We start from the raw sequence: 20,632 nt of genomic DNA on the forward strand, positions 1-20,632 counted from the left end.
TTTCTTTCCAGTAGCTGGTATAGTGTTATGTTCTGGATTCAGTATGACAATAATGTTGATAACACACTGATGTTTTCAGTTGTTGCTAAGTAGTGTTTATACCAAGTCAAAGATTCTTCACCTTCTCATGCCCAGTCAGCAAGAAGGCTGAGGGGCACAAGAAGTTGGGAGGGGACACAGCCAGGACAGCTGACCCAAAGTGGCCAAAGGAGTATTCCACACCATGGGACATCATGCCCAGTATATAAACTGGAGGGAGTTGGCCTGGGGGGGGGGAAATCGCTGCTCAGGAACTAACTGGGCATCGGTTGGCGAGTGGTAAGCAACTGCATTGTGCATTACTTGTTTTGTATATTCCAATCCTTTTATTATTATTCTTATTGTCATTTTATTATTTTTATTATTATCATTATTATTTTCTTCCTTTCTGTTCTATTAAACTGTTCTTACCTCAACCCATGAGTTTTACCTTTTTTCGCCCCCTTATCCTCTCTCCCACTGGGTGGGGGGGAAGTGAGCGAGCGGCTGCGTGGTGCTTAGCTGCTGGCTGGGGTTAAACCACGACAGGCAGAAAGAAAAACAGATGACTATTTCTGAATGTCTTCTCAGGTTCTAGAACATACCAGTAACCTGAATTAGGTAAGATTATGTTCTAGTCTTAATTCATCAAATACTTTTAGTACTCTTACACTCAACTTTTTTTTTTTAAAACATGAATCTTTTCATTTTTGTTCTCTCTCAGTGACAAGGGTACAGCCTTAAATGGCAAGTCAAAAGGGTTAAGCTAGTCAAAATTGTAAATGACAGTAAATATTTCTTGCTCAAGTAATCGAATATCTTCAGTAAAAAAAGGAGGGGAAGGATGATAAACTGGTAAATAAAGTTTATGTGGTTTTATCACATCCATGTATGATTTAGTAGAAATAAGTAAAGGTATCATCAGAAAAAAACCAGCATGAAATCAATGCTTCATATGTTATGACATCTCAACATTTTATACATCACAAATTCAAAATACACTTTCAGAACCTCAAAAGAGGTAGATACGATATAATTCTACACATCAGTAAAATGGAGCCACTTCTGGATTGGAATACAGCACACATCAGTTTTTATGACAGGACATTAAAAATTACTGTTATTCATTTCAAATTGCTGTAGATAATTATGGAACTTAATTGCAGAGCTGGAAATACTCCAGATATGATAGGTGCTAATACCTTTCATCTTACACAAAATTACATGCTCTCTAATGATTCTAAGGATTATCCACAAGGCTTTTCATACAGTACAAATTTATGGCTAATTTGAAGAAAAGAGCAAGGAACCTTATGACAATATCATTACCAAGTGCGAGGAGAATTTACTTTAAGGTATTCCACCTAAGTAGATGGAACATCTAAACGCTTGCGTGGATAATGGTATTGCAGCCCAAAGTACATGGCTGGGTTACAATGCCTTTCTATCAAAGATATGTAAGTAAATATAGCCTTGAACTGAGCAAGCAAAATGCCATCAACATCACAGAATTATATGCAGCTTTTCTTGTTTGTTTGTGTTTTGTTAGTTTTTTTTTTTTAACTGAATTAATCCCACAGATTTCCACATCAGTCAGCATATTCAGAAGATATCACTAAAATACAGGAGCAAACAGTGTCAGAAGGATAGATTATAGTAAATAGTGCAAAATATTAAGTGCAAGAATAAGACTGTACCTCAGATTTGCTCTTGCAGTCCTAGCTGCATGATTCCAGCAAAGCTACTCAGCCTATTCTGGAAATATGCAACTTAAAAGAGTCTTTACACCCCCTGTCATGAAGGAAAACCATTTATGTCTATTTATTCTTTTGAAAACATAAAGATAAGTACCAAAAGTCATGATCCTCCCATGTTTCCTTCAAACTTGTATCATAACTCTGAACAATGTCATCCAAATAGTAGCATGCTGGTATGTTACACGAAATACAGTCTTTCTTTGGTCATGTTCTTATGATCTGTAATAGCAGTAAATCACTACTGAGATATTCTGATGGTAAAAAAACCACCACACAAAAAAAGCCAAAAAGAAACAACACATTGAAACCAATGACAAAAAAATACTTTTGGATTTCATGAGGTTTTGGAATTTAAATCAGTTGTTTCATGAATAAGAAAAATTAAGCTTTGTACTTATGGATGGTTAGTCTCCCACTGAGTTTTTCCAAGTAGCTAGGACATATATCAAATTTAAGCAAAGAAGTTTGCCTCCTTCAGGATTAGTTTCAAACTGAACAGAAGTTTGAGACAGAACATTCTAACATTTAGAATAGCTGAAACACAGACAGTACAGACAAAAATGCAAAATGTGAGAGGTTGCAAACTCAAGCCTTTAAATTAGGAAACAACTGAGTTAATGAATATCCTGCCTCATTCGGTGCAGAGAATGGCAGTTTGCTTAATGAGCAGCTCTTCACTATTTTGGTTCATTGACATTGAACCAAAATTACTCCTACTTTATTTACTGCACACTATTTAAAACAGTATTCTGGCAGTAGTTAATTTTTTCACTTAATTTTTCTTTAGCATTCATCAGTATTCTGTCCTACAATTTCACAAGTGTGGATTAGTATTGAATTCTCATAATTTTCCCATGAGGTGAGGGTTTGGTATTTAACACGAGACTATTCTTTGACTTCTCATCCCATTCATTATAACTTTTCAGGTAAGATTTCGAAGACAAAAGCCTTTCTAACTACCCAGGCCCAATTCATCACCAAAGGAGATGTACTGTGAATGAGGCACAGGTCTCAACAAAAAAAAAGCATATGATTGTGTAATTAGAGTAGTCCATGCTGCAGCATCATGCCAACACTCACCAGGGATGTTAGCAAGGTCGGAATTCTGACTGTAGCCTGACAGAGAAACCAAATAGCAGCAACAGCAAACCATCACAGCAGAAAGTTAGAATGCCCTTCAGAGGCTTTCACAGATTTTTTTACTTTCACCTTTTTTCTACTACTAACCATCCCAAAACTCTTACTTATCTCCTAGTTCTGGTACGATCTCCATCTCATTCAGTCCTTACTGGTATCCATTCTATTGTTAATCCATATCTACATCCCAATTCTGATCACCATTGGATTTGTCATACAAGTCCTCAGTCTTCCTAAGCCTGTTTCAGTTCCCTGTTTCATGGTTTTCTCCTCCTTTCTGCTCATTACTTCCACCATTCTTGTACTACATCTTTTTCCTTGTGGTTCTGATTACAGGTTTCTCTCTTTAGCCTTCTCTTTTAATCTCAGTATCCAGTCTTAACACGCAGGACTAACAGCACAGCTAGAACTTCTTTTATTATGTAGTAGAAAAGCCAGAGGTTATGGTGGCTATAGTTTCCATAGTCTCTCCTATTCCTCCAGAGAATGAAAACTTTGTATTTAAGATGGAATTATGTACTCGTATACTAGTGAATTCATTCTGGCATCACTGTGGAAATGACGAGATTGCTACAGCATTACAATGTGTTTTAACAGTTTAATGTTTCTTTTCAAGAGATAAGGAGCCATGCTAACAGAACAGAGACTCCCTCAAACTATTCCCTCCTACTGGAGTCCTGCAAATAACTGGAGTACAGAGGCAGAGCCAAACATTAAACAGCACTAGTTGTGGTCTGAAATAAGAAAAAAATATAGTTAAAGAGTTTAAAAAGTTAAGTAAAACAGTTAAAGTAAAAATAAGTGAGAGAAAGAGTAAATAGGGAATTTCAGCTTTCAGATACTGATTGAAATTTAATTATACTCCAGTGATGTCAAAGTTGTCTCAGCAACTTTTAAGGAAAACAAACATATTACTAGAACTTTGCACTTAGATACATGTAGTTTTTAAATTAAAATAAATGAAAGTTATATATACGGATTTAAGGGCAGATCTAAGCTCTTTATAGTTCAAAACATTGGTGCTAATAAACCAGCATGCAAATAGATGCCAGAATTAGGTACAACGTAAGCACTCTGCAAAATTTGCAAGAGAGGCACATTTTAACAAAATAAGTAATAGTTAGATTATGCCATACTAAATTAGTGTTGCAACAGATTATTTAATATTTCTCTGACCAGTGACTCAGCCAATCTTCTTTTAGAATTCTTACACAGATGGTAAATCCACAATACCCAGACATATCTTTATCAACTTTATAGTCTTTTAATAGAAAGTGACTGGAACAAATAATGATTTTTTTTTTTTTTGCTCAATTACCATACAATTGAAAAACTGACTTATGCAAGACATCAGGTAGAGACAGAACACTAATGAGAGGATCTTAGTTTCATTTTCAGTTCTAAAACATGGAAACTCATCTCTGACAGAGCAGGAAACAAGCTAGCCAGCACAATAACTTTTCAAACATCTAGCTATAAAAATAGCATGATCAACTGTATTTCCCAACCAATTATTAATAATGCTGTTAGAATGATTTTGTTCCAAAAAAGCTTATTTTCACACTTTGTGAAATCTCAAATACTGGTCTCATAAGGCATTCTCTGTCAAATGACACAATGTTTCACCCCATGTTCTATGCATGCCTCTCTGCTCAATCGGCAACACGTTTAGCATCACATACAGATTTCTACAGGGTAGCTGAGTTTACTGCTATATTAATTTATTTTTTTTCTCCCAGTATTTTCTTGAATAGCAAGGATTTTCCTATGGTATACGACATTTACATGTTCACAACACAGCGACTGTTATCCCTTGGTAACTAGATAGGCAGGCAGATGTAGGTTTTTGGAAACATTCTAGTAAATATGGAGCAAGTAATTTTTTGCTGATTATTTATCATTATAAAGAAGGAAAGAATGATAGTTTACAGCTCTACTGTATATTGCTTTTAATGATTTGTCCCAAATTGTTATTGCCAACCTTTACACAATAATGAAAAGGATTGTTCATAAAACAGTTCTTTGCAACGCTAAGAGTATGAAATACTCTAGCTAAAGAAAACCATATATCTGCAAAATACATACATCTGAATGTAAAGGCATTTACAATAAGGGAGGGGAGGGGATTAATGAAAGACTAAGTTGGAGAGTAGTCTCCAATCAATGAGCTGTTCAAACTGCTATAAACAGGGTTTAGAATAGCAATTATAATTTTAACACCTAAATGTCCTGCTTTGGTCATGTGCTATATTCCTATTTTCTGGCCAAGGGAAGAAAGGTATTTTTTAGATTCAGATAGCTACTAGGGGACTACGCACAGGGGAGCGAAACTTCGGAGTGGGGCTTGCTATCGTCAGTGAAGTAACATGTTTTGCTGTGGTGTAAAAGACCATGAGCTTGAAGTGGAACTTCTTCCAGGAGCTGTGTAGTCATGGGACCCGTACATGATAAAGATAGACAAAGCATGTGTCATGTGTGTGTTATTAAGTCTGATTCATCTGACCAAATCACCTTGAGGCTGGATGCAGATGGAGAAAAGGAAACAAGAATCAGGAGGTGCGACTGCAATTTCTCTACGCTGCTTAGACAAGTCCTCCCAGGATGGCTCAAGCCAATCTATTGGATCACACACACACCATCCACATTCGCACATCCAGTCACATCCTCCCTGTAAAGCTTCAGAAGAGAGAGACAGTTCTGAAAAAAGAAGTTGTGTCTCCTGTCTGGCCAATAGAAATGAAATCACGTTGAACAGGAAGAATCATAATTTTAAAAAATACAAGAAATAAAATGTACAATAAAGTCTCACGTATATTTCTATCTACCCATTAAAACTCATTGAATAGTAATGGTGATCTCCAAAAGGCCAAAGTAGGGAAAAACAGCTCTGAGACTGAATCTGCTACTCCTTTATGTTGAAATAAGTAGTCAATATCTTAGCTTCACTGACATCAGTAGAAAAGCTCCTATTGACCTATGCAGAGCATAGATTTTACCCAATGAGTCCAATAGTGCATTAGGTCCCACTTGTCTTGAAGAGTTTCACTGAAAGCATTATCAAAAACAATTAAAGTAGCCTGGCTACAGGCACACTGAAGATGAACATGGATGTATCTGACATGTCTGCAAGGCCAGATAAAGCCTAGTGTTGTAGGAACTCAAACCAACAGAATTGAGCAGTAATATCTAATTGGAGGCTGCATGTCAAATACTGTGTTCAGTTTTGGGCCCCCCACTACAGGAAAGACATTGAGGTGGTGGAGCATGTCCAGAGAAGGGCATCAAAACTGGTGAAGGGTCTGGAGAACAAGTCATATGAGGAGCGGCTGAGGGAACTGGGGTTGTTTAGTCTGGAGAAAAGGAGGGTGAGGGGAGACCTTATCGCTCTCTACAACTACCTGAAAGGGGGTTGTAGTTAGGTGGGCATCAGTCTCTTTTCCCAAATAACAAGTGATAGGACAAGAGGAAACAGCCTCAAGTTGCACCAGGCTTGAGGAAAATATTCTTCACTGAAAGAGTTGTCAAGCACTGGAACAGGCTGCCCAGGGAAGTGGTTGAGTCACCATCCCTGAAGGTATTCAAAAAACGCATAGAGGAGGCACTTAGGGACATGGTTTAGTGGTGGAGCTAGCAGTGCTAGATTTACTGTTGGACTTGATCTTAAAAATCTTTTCCAACCTAAATGATTCTATGATATCACAGAGATAACAGCATAATTTGAGTATCAACACTTTCAGGGAAAGAGTAACTAAAAAAAAATTAAAATACTGAAGTGCCTAAGAAACAGCTTTGTGAATCCTTATGTCAGACTTGCAAAAAAGAGAAAAAGTGGCTTTTACTCCACACTGACAAGATCAGTTTAGGTAGGAAACCAGCTACTGGAGAAAAAAAAAAAAAAAAGTACTGACATCATCTTAGATATCCGAATACTGCTCTGGATAGTATTTCAAAGAACTAACCCATGCTATGCTGTTTAGCATAGAAAACACTGAATTCTCAGAAACCAAAATGTATCCCACTCCTTTTAACTGTCATTATTTTTGTTTGAATGACATTGTGTCAGTTATTTATAGCAAAGTATGTACTCTTCTCATAGAGTGTTTCCCATTGAAGTATGCCTAGCTGAGTGTTGGCACAAAAAGGTGATAAGAATTAAATCAACTGACTTAAAGTTTGCATTTTATTCAAAACAGTGTACTGTACAGCTTTCTCCGACTTGTCCCCTGAAAAAAAAAAAAAAAAATTATAAATTGCTTTCATTTTTTGACAACTTGGTTTTGTTTTGCCTGGTTTGTTTTGTTGGTTTTCTGGGTTTTTTAATAGATTAAGTTACCTTTATCATCTCGAAAAAAGTATCGTGATCTCTTCACTATTTGAAAAAAATAACTTTTATGTATAATACATTATTGTGGGGTCTTGTGTAAGAACCAAAAGGTCATTAATTGCCTCAGTGGATTGTGTAGTTATTTGTGTGATCTCAGTGGAAACGGGCTGAACATTTAACTAAAGACAAAATTAAATTCTAACTTTTAACTGAGCTAACAAGCATATCTTAACATATCATAACTGTAAATAACGTATTTAGACAATCCATCACAAATGTAGTATCAGATTCAGCAAGTTGCAGTTAAGGTAATTTCTATTGATGACTGCATGCATTCACTAAGAAAAAGAAATGCACTGCAAGGTTACTGAATGCTGGCAACAATTTAGTAGAATATAAAAAAATATTTATATGTGATGTGTTATAAAAGGGAAAAGGATTTCATTATGCCATATTACCAAACTTTTCGAAATATTTCTATCACTTCAATTAGAACTATTTCTTTTGATGAGACATTATGCTCCAAGCCAGTTTAGCTACAGTAGCTAAATTTACCATAGAAAGGATTTCTACCTTGGTACCTAAAAGTGTTTTATACATTCAGAGTGCTAACTGGTTAAGAATGTAAGAACATTCTTACAAACTGTAGTTGCTTACTTAAGTACTCCTGTTTCTACTTGTTGTCTATGAGTGTGCTCAAATGAAGATATTATATTGTAGTTGTATAACTAAAGGCTGCAACTGTATCATTTACCTACTGCAATTTATTCAAAGTTTCATCATCATGCTGCTTTGAAGATGAAAATGAAAGAGTTTACATTTAATGAAGACCATCTGAAGTGTCCCCATTGCAGCTGCAGGCTCTGTAGAAACTGTTGTGCAGGAGGCAATATGCTGTATTGTAATGCAGATTTGTTTAAGAGTGCATCTGCAGCAACAAGATCGTTTCCCATGGTCTTCACTGTATTTCTTCTATTATTCATAGAACACAATGTAGATGAAGCTATAAATTTTACCACATACTAAATGTAGAAAGAAGATAATGGAAATTGTGAATTATGAATGAATCGCTGTTATTGTGATTCCTCGAGGATTCTGATGTAGATGATTACATGCGTGCAAAGACACTGTAGCTAAACTTCTTTATATTGATCTTGAAAAATGATTCTAAGAACAGTATAATTAATATACAGGATTCATAGATTTGTTTTTCATGACAATGCCAGATACAACTAACCATCAAAGGCAATTACATATCAATGCTACCTAGGGGCAGGCAAACATACTTGTATTTGGAACTACTGAATTGGGGAGAGAAAGATAATAGCTTGCAAAAATGCGTTTCCCAGCTACCCACATGTGTTCTTTCACATTTAAATAAGCCACAGGCAAACTTTGTGGAGTATTCTGTAGCGAGCACATTCAAATGCCAAGTAATAAGTAGCAAGACGGGGGCTTCTCTTTTTTGTAGGGTGGCTGAAAAAGAAATAGTTTCTTTAAATGAAAGAAGTATTCTTCTACAAATTGCACAATCAAAAAACCCTACAAGTATGAATCTGTCTCTGCCAGTTTTATCATTAATTATTATTCTCTTACCCATCAAGAATAAGTCTTAGTGATATGATAAAAGTCAGGAATTGTTTGATAATGTTTAGAAATTAGTAAGATTATTCACTAAAATTGCTCTAGCTATAATCAACATCAGCGAAACACTTCCTAAAATTTGGGGCAAGTCTAAATCTCATAAGATATAAAGAGTAGCAAATGTACACTAAAATGAATTCGATACCAAAATTCTCACCCACCATGAAACCTCTCAAACTTTGTTCATTTCTCATAACAGCCTTTGGTCTGTTTGTAGCCATAGAGTAATTGACTGGCTCTGTCACTCCTTTCAGTAGACTTGACTTAAATGCTCATACAGGAAAAGGGTGAACAAGACATTTATTAATTTATTACTACATGGGCCTATGTTCTGTACCAATCATATCTGTATGTTTTTGTGCATTTTGGGGCAACAGATTTCAGTTACCAGGCAATATGGGCATCTCACATATTCCTGAGTTCATTAGTTGGGCACCACAGGCAGGGGCCAAGTCCTTGCCCATTTTTTCCACATTAGAATCTGCACCAAAAAAAGTCAACCCTGAAGTAGTGAAAGTGAGGGATAATAATGGAATTTGCACACCCTCTTTATATTCAATGCAGTCTCTTTAAGTTTGCGCTAAGGCATATGGTGTCAGCACAAAAAAAAGACTTTGACATATTATCACTCTCCTATGGAAGAAAAACCTAGGATATGAAATAATGAGGGTTCTTAACCTGAGTTCATTTCAAATAACTGGGAAAAAAAAAAAAAAAAAAAAAAAAACAACCATAAAAACAGAATAAACAACTAACAGTACTGAATTTTTTCTAGCCAACTTGAAACTACTATAATGGACAAGAGAGAAAAGCTTGGAAATAAACTAGTGAATAGTCTCAGGATGTGTTTTTGGCAAAAACATTCTGTGTTTTCATACAGAACAGCATCTACCTATCATAATTAGTACTTTGAGGATAGAAGCAGACTTTAATCATTTCTGTGATTTCTAACCTGTATCATTTGTTCACTAGAACACCATGTTACTCATGTGTTTATGCTCCTCTAGGAATTTTGTTACACTTGACACCAATACAGATAAACTTACTTGCATTCACTCCTATTACGCTGATGTTCATTATCTTAGTACGTTTTAATATAAACCCAACCTATGTTAACACACTTAAAATAACACAAGTTACTACAAAAGTCTAAAAAAAATTAAAACAAGCGGAATTTCAGGATGATTTATTATAGGATTCCTGTTGTGGCATGAATGGCTTCAGAGAAAAAGTAGCGTATGTTTGTTAGTGTAGCACCATTAAACTGAAAAATAAAAGTGATTAAATAGATTTAAGAGAGCCTTATATATAACAATATAGAACCACAAGTTACTACTCTACTGCAGGATCTCACTCAAACATATCATAAAATTCACTCAGCCAGCTGCTATATTCAGAGTCCACAGGCTTTCACTGTAATAGATTTTCTGTAAAACAAAAACCACAAAGCCCACCGAGTTTAAGATTCATCAGCTCTAAACTGCCCTGTTCCCCTTGGAATGCAGAATTTGTAAAGCATGTTAGCTACACATCTAAATTCATTCCAAATAATCCACATAGTTAGTGTTCATGACATACTTTAAAGTACTATGCAAAAACTGCATAATTAAGCTCCACCACAATGGCAATTTATGTATTATTTTCATTTCACAGGTGGCAAAACTGAGAGGCAAATGAAGGTACTGATTCAAGATAACAAGAAAATAATATCCTAAGCAACTAAGAAATCACAAGTTCCTGGGCTTACAATATTATCATCACTCTGAAGTAATTTTTTTTAAAGGAAGACCCATATGAAGATGAGGATTCATTTTGCTTGCTTTTGTATAAACAAGAAAATCCTAAATAAATTAGAGCACAAACTATCATGAAATACATAATCAGATAAACAAACACTACATGATAATGCATTATTCATACAGGTAAAGTGTAAATCTAGTTTAGTAATAATGTATCTGTTAAAATGTATGCATCTTACACAATTAATTATAAAATACATAATATAAACTTATAGAATTAAATATAAACCTAGGTTTTGATTGACCAGGTAACTTTAATATTAACGATTTCTAATATTTGGAGTGCTAGATTTTTATTTATATATATAGAATTTGTTTGCATTCATTACATTAATACTTGTATCATTTATATTACTTAATCTTTGAAAGTAACATTTTTATTTATAGTCAGTTTCACTACTCTTTTGCATCGCAGTTTTGGAAATCCCCAGGAGTGTTAAGTCTAATTATCTATTTTTAGTTCTCTTAAAAATACCTACTTTTGACCAGAGCTGCTGTATGATTGTAATAACCTGCAATATGCAACATGCAACTTCTGGTCCTCTGCTTCTGACAGCCTCGCTGACTGTAAGGTCAAACATTAAGGGCTAATTCTCAAGGTACTAGGACAGAAGAATACGCACACAGCATGAAGAGTTGATATCATCAAATGTAATAGTGAAGCTATATACACAAATCGTCCCCAGAGAATTCAGAAGTCTGCTCAATCCTGTGGATATCCAACCAGTTCTGCAAAGTGCAGACCTTAGCTGCTGTTGTCAGCACACATGCATCTTCTACAGACCCTATCTGCACTCAAGTCCCTTCCTACTCTAATAGGTCTTTAGAGGGCATGGATGAGGGTACCACACCATCTGTCAAAGCTAAGACACCTAAGTGAGCCGCTAAGGAGGGTTGCGCTGCCAGCCTCAACAAGCTCAGCACCGCAGGGCTGTCTTCACGTGAGCTTCACCCTGTGCTGGAAGCCATGTCCTTTCCTAATAAATGTGGCCACTTCTATAGCCCTTTTGTGCAAGATTCCAACAATCAGTACAGTTGGAAAACTAGTATACTAGAGAAAATTAAATGATGGCTTCCAAGCATCTTTAATAGCATTTAGTCGATCAGAGGGGAACTTCTTAGGTAGCAAAATAAGAGAAGCAGTAAGTCCTCATTATTTCCCCCCCATGGCATTCATTACAATTAGAGAGGAAATGACTACATAGAACATGGATTATGTATCACTGTATAAACATGTTCTTTGGTCTGGTATAGATGTACATACATTAGCTTTCACAAGCAACATTTAAACAAAATGCTTGTTTACTTGCAATGGCTCTTCTGATGTTAAACTGGGATGAATAGGCAATTAAAGTTCAGAAACATCAGATGTAATTAAAAACATTTCCAAGTAGTTCTGTACATGGTTAAGAAATTCTCACCATATGAACTTTAAAACTCTTGTGCAGAATAAAAAGGCAGGCTAATTCTCTCTTTAAAAGAAACACTGGGTTTCTTGTGTCTCTATCAAACAGGGATTTTGTTAATTCATACTTCTAGAACTGACTGTCCTGATGGCACAGTTGTTTTTTTGTTTCCATTCCCATCGCTAGATATGACAGGATTTAGGGAGAGGTTCAACCTTATTTGAAGAAAGAATCTGACATCTGTCCTAGTTTCAGCTGGAATAGAGTTAACTGTCTTCCTAGTATCTTCCATGTGACGTCCCATCCAGTATAGGAACTGGGAAGTGGGGGCGGGGAATCGCCGCTCGGGGACTAGCTGGGTGCCGGTCGGTGGGTGGTGAGCAATTGCACAGCGCATCATTTGTACATTCCAATCCTTTCATTATTGCTGTTGTCATTTTATTAGTGTTATCATTATCATTATCCGTTTCTTCTTTTCTGTTCTATTAAACTGTTCTTATCTCAACCCGTGGATTTGCTTCTTTTCCCGATTTTCTCCCCCATCCCACTGGGTGGGGGGGGAGTGAGTGAGCGGCTGCGTGGTGCTTAGTTGCTGGCTGGGGTTAAACCACGACACATCTTTATGAAGTCAGTGCAATACTAATGTTATTCAAAAATCAGAATCCTAGGACCAAAAAGTGAACTTAGTTTTGATTCTGAAGTGACAGTCAACTCAACAACCAGATACACCGAATCCTCAAATCCAGACACTGTTCCGCTCTGGCAAAACTCTTATTTTCTTCCAATTTTGTTACTCATGCTGTTCTGTGCAACTGATCCATAGCAAGCTTCAACACATTGAAACCACGTTTCAATCAAAGACTCACAGGAAGACAGAAGTGTCTGCAGGTTTAAAACAAACAAACTAACAACCCGCAAGCAAATACCCAGCCTGGTACTTGGCAAGGAATGCAGACACTTTTGAATCTCTTAGGAAAATGGAAGGTTAAATCAAATTCTTTAAGTGTGTCAATTAACATCCACTCGGTCAGATAACATGTATTTGATTATTTTTTTTTTTAAAGAAATCACATCAGCAACAGATGTAAATATGAAGACACTTGCTACCACCCTTTCAGAAATTTTCCATCCAAGCTTCAATTTATGAAAACAGAAAAAAGTTTCAAAGAATTAAACCAGGGATATTTATTTGAATCTGAAGTGCTATTGCCCAAAACATTCTCTGAGAACATCAAGACTGATGATCTTTACACACCAATTGTGTTTAAGTCAGACAAATGAAATGCCAAAAAATTTAATACAAAAAAGAGACTTGCACATCTCTCATCAGTTAAGTAGTCACAAAGACATTACACGCTGGGTAAAGTTCTGGACATCTCGTAATGACATTTATTGGTTACCGTATCTACAAAAGTGCAGCTTCCAAAGGAGTCCAAAGTTACTATTTGATTATTCTGTACTTGAGAAAGTTTAAATACCTCTCCGGAGGAAACTCATTACGAAGGTAATGCTCTCCTGAAGTCTGTATGTTAGGCATTACCCTTTTCCAGTGGCTTATGAGAAAACCAAATGACAAAAAACCTCAATGGTATGTCAAAGATCACATGACTCACTGATGACTATACGAGCAGCAGAGCATGGGAGTCCTGACTACCACCTGATGAAACACTACTTTCCATCTGTTGAGCATATAAGTAGTGAAGTTAAAGAAGATAACACATGCCCCCAGCGATGCTTCAAAACTAGGGCTCTGCACCAGCAATAGTCTGTATTTTATGAATGCAACTATATATTTACAAATAGTGAGTCACAAATTATGATTAAGAGCTTTGTTTTGCTGAGGCAGATGCCCATTTGCACCAAAATGTACGTCTCCCAAGAAGATTTATTTTTATTAGACTTAAAAAAACCCCACAACCCCAAAACCACAAACCAAAACATGCAGTACTATCACAGAGCTGCTGTTATCAGAACTTCATTTTACAGTTCTCTCAAAATCAAGTTACACCAGGTACTGCTGTAAAGATGCTGTTCTATTACTGCCATTTTCACAGTGTCTTCCTTTATTTTACATTTTTCTCCATTTGTCCATAGAAATCCATTTTGTAAAACATATTGGCAGTCTTCTAAAATATGATTTATGGTACCACTTAAGCACTTATCACTTGCTATTCATTCTTCCAGCTACATTATTATTCTAGGCTACAAAACACTAAGTACCTCAGCAAAGCAAACATTTTTTAATTTATGGGTTTTTTATTATTTCTCAGACAAAATACAATATTTTTCCTGGCCTGTTTTTAATCATAAAACAAAATAAATCCACTAATGATTTAGATGTCAAAATTCCTTGTTATTCATCAGCATCATGAAGCCTTAAGACTTAATATTGAAAAAAATATAGCCAGCTCCTTAACTTTAAACATGAAAGTAGCCTCAATTTTCTCTGAAGACTTATAGAACTGTAAACTAATTAGGCTCTTTTTTCCCCTCATTCATAATAAGAATTGATAGTTATTACTACATAAACTAGTGCAGCTAGAAAAAGCAGACCAGTTGTGGAAACAACCCTTCTCTAGGCCCCCGCAAAATCTCTGTATTCCAGAGAGCAGTTTTGCTTTTTCTACCTATACCAGATAGCCTAATTAATAATATTCTTTCTCTTTCCAAGCCTTTCCTCATTTTTATGCATAGACTGTTACAGCTGAAACAAGACAAACATTACTTTTCTACAGCATAACCAACCAGATTAATTCCATGGACTCTAATGATGCTAACTAGCAAAGTGACAAGCAGACTGCACACGCCCAGCATAACAACCTTTCTAAAATGCAGGCAGATAATAGTTATTTGAAAATAATTATTACACATACAAAGCTCTGAAGTCAACATTAAAAGGCTTGCAAAGTGCAGAATATAGGTTTTCCAGTACTTCTAAGTCTACGGACATCTAGAAAAATAAGACACCAACTCACCACAGCAAGATTTGACTATACATATTAAAAATTTCTCTTCTGTTCAATCACACAATATTATACAGAACCCTCTGAAAATACAGCCTATGACCTGCTCTGTGAAACACAGGACCTGAAGAGACAAATGAGTAAAAAGAGAGTGGAAGCTTCCTGATTAGGACCTGCACACTGGAATTAGAAATGGCATAAGGCTTCTGTTGGAATTACGGGAGTTAATTCACATAATTGAGCATGATAGTCTGCCATCATTTCAGACAAACACCGATGACACACCAGAAGACAATTCCAACCCTACTGGCAAGAAAATCAGTTTGGCTTGCGGGAAAAGAAACTACTTACTTATGAAAAATATGAGATCACAAATCTTCCCCCTCCCCCCCTTTTTTTTAAAATGTATCATGCAGGCATAAAGTTCTATAATGTATGAAACACATTTCAAAAATTATTTGAGGTTGCTGAGTTACAACACACCAAATTAGCACATCCTTTAACAATTGTCTACTTAAGAACAAGAAAATGAATAGGTTACAGACATCAGTCATTAACTGTCAATATAAATGTTACACTAATCAATGTAAATGTACATATCAAAAAAACAACTTCACAAAGGTATAAATCAGAATTTTAAAAGCCTTTTTGTCTTGCAAATAAAATACTACTTTTTACATAAATAGCAAATGAAAATATGCACATCAACAAGAACTAATAATGGTCACCGGCCAACACTGACTTTGCTTTAATAATTTCAAAATGGGAGGGTGTGTAGGAGGGGGAAGCAGTTACTGAAACCTACTGTCAATTGAGCACATCATCTGTTTTGTACCAGGAACCAACAGCCACTCAGTAGCCCCTAACCCCTTTCTTCTGGGCATAGAACATGACCATAACTTTTAAATACCTTAAACTGCAATACATTTTCATCAAATGCACATTAAGTTTTCAAAGGCATTAAAGGCTAGAAGGTTTGGATGAAAAGCAGCAAGACAATCTAAAAAAATATATATAAATACAGAAGCAAATAGAAACAACAGGTGGAAGAAAACTTCTTTTGACACAGCAAGTATTTTTAACAGCATGTAATAGAAGCCAGTTCTGAGATGCTTGTTTTCTCCTTCTCTGTGATAGTATTCAAAAGCTCTCTATTTTGAAGCCAAATAAAACTCCAGTCCAGCACTAAACCAGAGAATAAATACAGAAACTGGGAGAGCAAAAGTCTAAGTGCACAGGATACATAATTTTTTTTTTCTTTAAAGTAGTTGATAATGCCATCAAGATGAATGTCCCAGAAAACAAATGTTCACTTTATAGCTCTGAATCAAAGCAGAAAGATAGCATGACAAATTGTCCAATAAGTTTTTCACATTGATGGACAGAAGATGAGCAACTGGGATTGCTGGGAAACAATCAACTGTCTTAAGAATTTCTGACACAATCCAGCATTTGCAGCCCCAGTCTAAAAGGATGAAAAGACTGTACAAGATGGAAAGTTTTTATTCTCTTGTTGTCTTATATATTTCTAAAAAGCACTTGGCTGGGAGACGACTCAGTATATGCAGGCAGTTTAACAGGTGAGAAAAAGTGCAATTGTGCATGTACTATAAAAGCCTGTACTACAAAAGTACATGAAAGAAAAGGTCCCATATTCCCATACATTTTAAACTCCACATCAAAACTCAAATATTTGAAATTATCATATACAATTCAAGTACCCAGGCTTTGTTATATTTTTGTTTACTACAATTAAAGTTGGAAGTAGAATACTGACAGGAGACAATTAATCACTATTCAGAAGACTAGATGTGAGGAGGAGGTTTTAAGTATTCCTTCTAAAAGGGTTCATTGTTCTGACATGATTTTTTTTTTTTAGTTTTTTATTAAAACACTAGGCAAATTAATAAACTAAATAATTTTGCTATTTTCTGCACAATTATTTTGTAACTTACTAAAAGAACACACACCACTGTAGATCCATTCTCATACTTCATAAGCTCCATGACGGTTGCTTTGTCATCCTGGTGATTTCATCAATTTGATTGTTTAAATCAATACAATATGAATTTACTTTGACTTGAATATTTTATTAGTTTAATTTCAGTGATACTAACTTCACTTTGGTTCCATGTTTCTGTGATTTTTAATGGTGAACAAACTACATTAGAATCAGATACTGTGTGTCTTTTTTCCAATAAGCAGTTCAAGTCTAGTTACTTGAGGATACAGATAGATATTAAAAATCCAATCCAAACCCTGATCTGTTCACCTTTATTACCTTTTGGTTCTCACATTTCATAATAGAATCCACTCTGAATTTTAACTACAGATAAGCTAATATTTACACTTACAATGGAGGAACTTCTAAACCATACTGTTCTAGTCAACAGCTATCTGCTACATGATACTAGTAGTACACACACTTTAATAGAATATATAGACTGGAAGCTTTATTCCTTCAAATACTGCTTAATTTTTAGAACTTGTGATCTCTGGAGCTTATTCGTGTTCTATTGTTTGCCGTTTGTGAAACTGAAAGCTGAAAAGGACAGGAAGTACGCAAGAAGAAAGAAGTATCACCGGGAAAATGATATGTAAAAGATACTAAAAAAAAAAAAAAAAAAAAAAAAAAAAAAATCATTGGAGTTGTATAACATGGAGAATTGGATTAGAATTTAGATGTGGCTATATTCCCCGCAAAGATGTCTTTCTTTGGGAAAGATCCATCTCTGCATCAGAGGTGGACCCCTCTGGAAAGAAATTTTGGACTCTTTTTTCTGTATACTACTCTAACAAAAATTCTTCCTCTGACTTCAGCAAAGGTAGCTTAATAACGCGAAGCCTGTGAAGAGCAACTGCCCCACATGATGTGGGTCTAATAATGAGTTAATATCATTTAGGTCACATCCTGCACAATCAGCATTAGAACACCAAAATTTGCACATTGTTCTTCAGTAATGCACCAGATCTTTTCCCCTTTCCCCAGTCATAAGTCACATACCAATTTCTTGCTTAATGATTACCATCTCTGTATTGTTACTCCCTATTTGATCAAATTAATTTCTGACCCCGACTCTATTGTTGGCTTTCCTGGAAATTGCCCCAGTTTGGTCTTACGGGTAACACAGGGTACAGAATATGCCTGTGATGTGTATGTGTTCTCTAGAGTTTCCACAAGAAATACTAATGTGCCTTTTCCATTATGTATATATGTAAAATTGCATCTCTGAAGACACTCTAGCTTGGCAATAATTGCAGAATGACTGGGTGACTGCTAGAGAACTTCAAGAACACCCTGACATCTTGTTAAACACTTATGATTGGTGCTTTGGAAACAAACAGCTTCCTTGACAAGGTTTACAACTTTGTCTATCCTATTGCATACTATACAAAGTAGCTGCAAGCCTACGCTATCACACCATCCAATGTATTCTTTGTGAGAAAAGATCTTCTACTTCTGCTGGTTTTAAACCAAGTCTCAGCAAAGGTATTAGAATATCTGGATCAAAATACTTTTTTGCAATGTCACTCATTGCTGAAAAATTACTTAACTGGGAAAATCAGAAAAACACTTCATCTCCATTTTCCAGTCTTCCTATCCTTGAGAAGGGTTGTCAGGCTAAGCAATAACTCTCTCATGAGTATCTTCACGCTGAGAAGGGAATCATAGTTTACATACTGATGAGAACAGCATAAAGATACTTCCCTGTAGTTTCACATAGGAAGTACACAAGAATAGGACTGCAGGGTTCTCAAACTCTCACCTGAAGTTTCTGTACAAAAAGGGACACATTTATAACCCCCTACTGCTATACAAAGAAGAAGAAAATAATCTGTTCTCCATGCCTATCGTGAACAGGACTAGTAATGGGTTTAAATTACAATGAGACAGCTTCAGCTTAAACGCAAACAAACCCCCTTCTATTAGTACAGACTGGAAAAGATTGCCTGAGGAGACTGCACGGTTTCTATCATTTCAAATCTTGAGCAGTAGCTTAGACAAAGATCTGTCCTAAATCTTGAGCTTTGAACTGTCCAGTACATTAAGCATGGCAAGGTTCCAAATAAGCTCTCCAAGCTGATGAACTCTCCAACAAGTTACATGTGCAAAGCTATTCAAGCTATATTAAGAGCTACTTAACAGCAGGTACAATATCAAAATCCACATTTTATTTCACTCTCATCCCTAACAAGCGAGAAATACATTAAAATAACGCCACGAGTTTGATTAAAACTAGGCAGAGGCAAGCAATCCGTCACTACTTTCTTTAATTTCCAAAATTGTACCTACAAATTCGGTACCTGTGAACTGTCTATGAACTCCATGAACTGAAGAGTATTTTGGACTCAGTTTACAAAACCTGAGTTCAACCTAAAACAGTATCATAATTGTTATGAACTGACCATTATACTGAATATTCAACAAATAAACACATTGGGTAAGAGAAAGAAACAAGATGCATTCACTAATCTTTATTTTAAGTTTATGTGGGGAAACTAAAAATATACAGATTTCATATTTACATATGCTTCTGACCACCTGTTTTCTACTTTATGCGCTGTAGCTGACCACAGCAATTGTTTAGATACACACAAAGAGCACGAAAGGAATTTGGGAGAGCAGAAAGTAAATTCTTGTGTACAATTTTGGCTTGTATTCTTACCCTTTCAAGTAATGCCAGAATTTCTTTTGGATAAGACACATGTAAGAGACAGAAGTTCATTTGAAAGACACGTTTTCCAGCTATTCTTAGCACTTCCTGAACCTTGTCCAATTTATCAACATCCTTTTTAAAGTTTTAACATCAGAACTGGACACCAGCATCCCTGTTTTGGTTTCAGTAATGCCATCTAGAATGGTAATGCTAGCTAGATACTTGTTTTCAGTACTTTTGCTTACACATTCAAGAATCTCATTCAATTCCTTAATATGTTGTTTTACTCATGGTTTAAGACCATCTAAGACTGAACTGCTGCCCCCCTCACATTCCTTCCTTTTCTACTCACACCAGCACTGGCATTTTTAACATCAGTAACAATCTGACTGAAAACTTTTTTCCTGGGAAGCTGGGAAAGGCACAGCCAGAGAATCACAGAATATTTTAGGCACAAGTACAGCCTTTGTGCAGTTTATGTTGGTCCTGACAGTGCACCTTTCACAATGGGATACTGGCTTATTCCGTTGCCAATATCACAGTCTGCTACAGCATTTAAATAAGAAAAAATAGAAGTATTCCTTGAACCTGCTTATTTTAACACATGTACATACACTAAGTATTTTTAAATATTTTTATCTTATTACTTGGTCTTTGAGATAAAAATATCATTTTACTTGGTTTTGCATTACCATTGCAGTCAAATTCTACCACCATGCTGCTTTTACGTAAATTTTCTGAGCGAAGGTTCACAGTAACCTGGTACGTGATAAAGTTGTCCCAGCTAGTAAACAATATAGAAAATCAGTCACAGGAAGCAAGGAAGATGGATATCCAAGACTGTTCAAATATACTTCATGAAGACTTACTAACATGGGGGTGTCCTGTGGTCCCATTTGGCCACTCAGTTTTGCTCAGGGTTGGTT

The sequence above is a fragment of the Aquila chrysaetos genome, chromosome 9, assembly GCF_900496995.4.
Source record: "Aquila chrysaetos chrysaetos chromosome 9, bAquChr1.4, whole genome shotgun sequence".
Lineage (NCBI taxonomy): Eukaryota > Metazoa > Chordata > Aves > Accipitriformes > Accipitridae > Aquila > Aquila chrysaetos.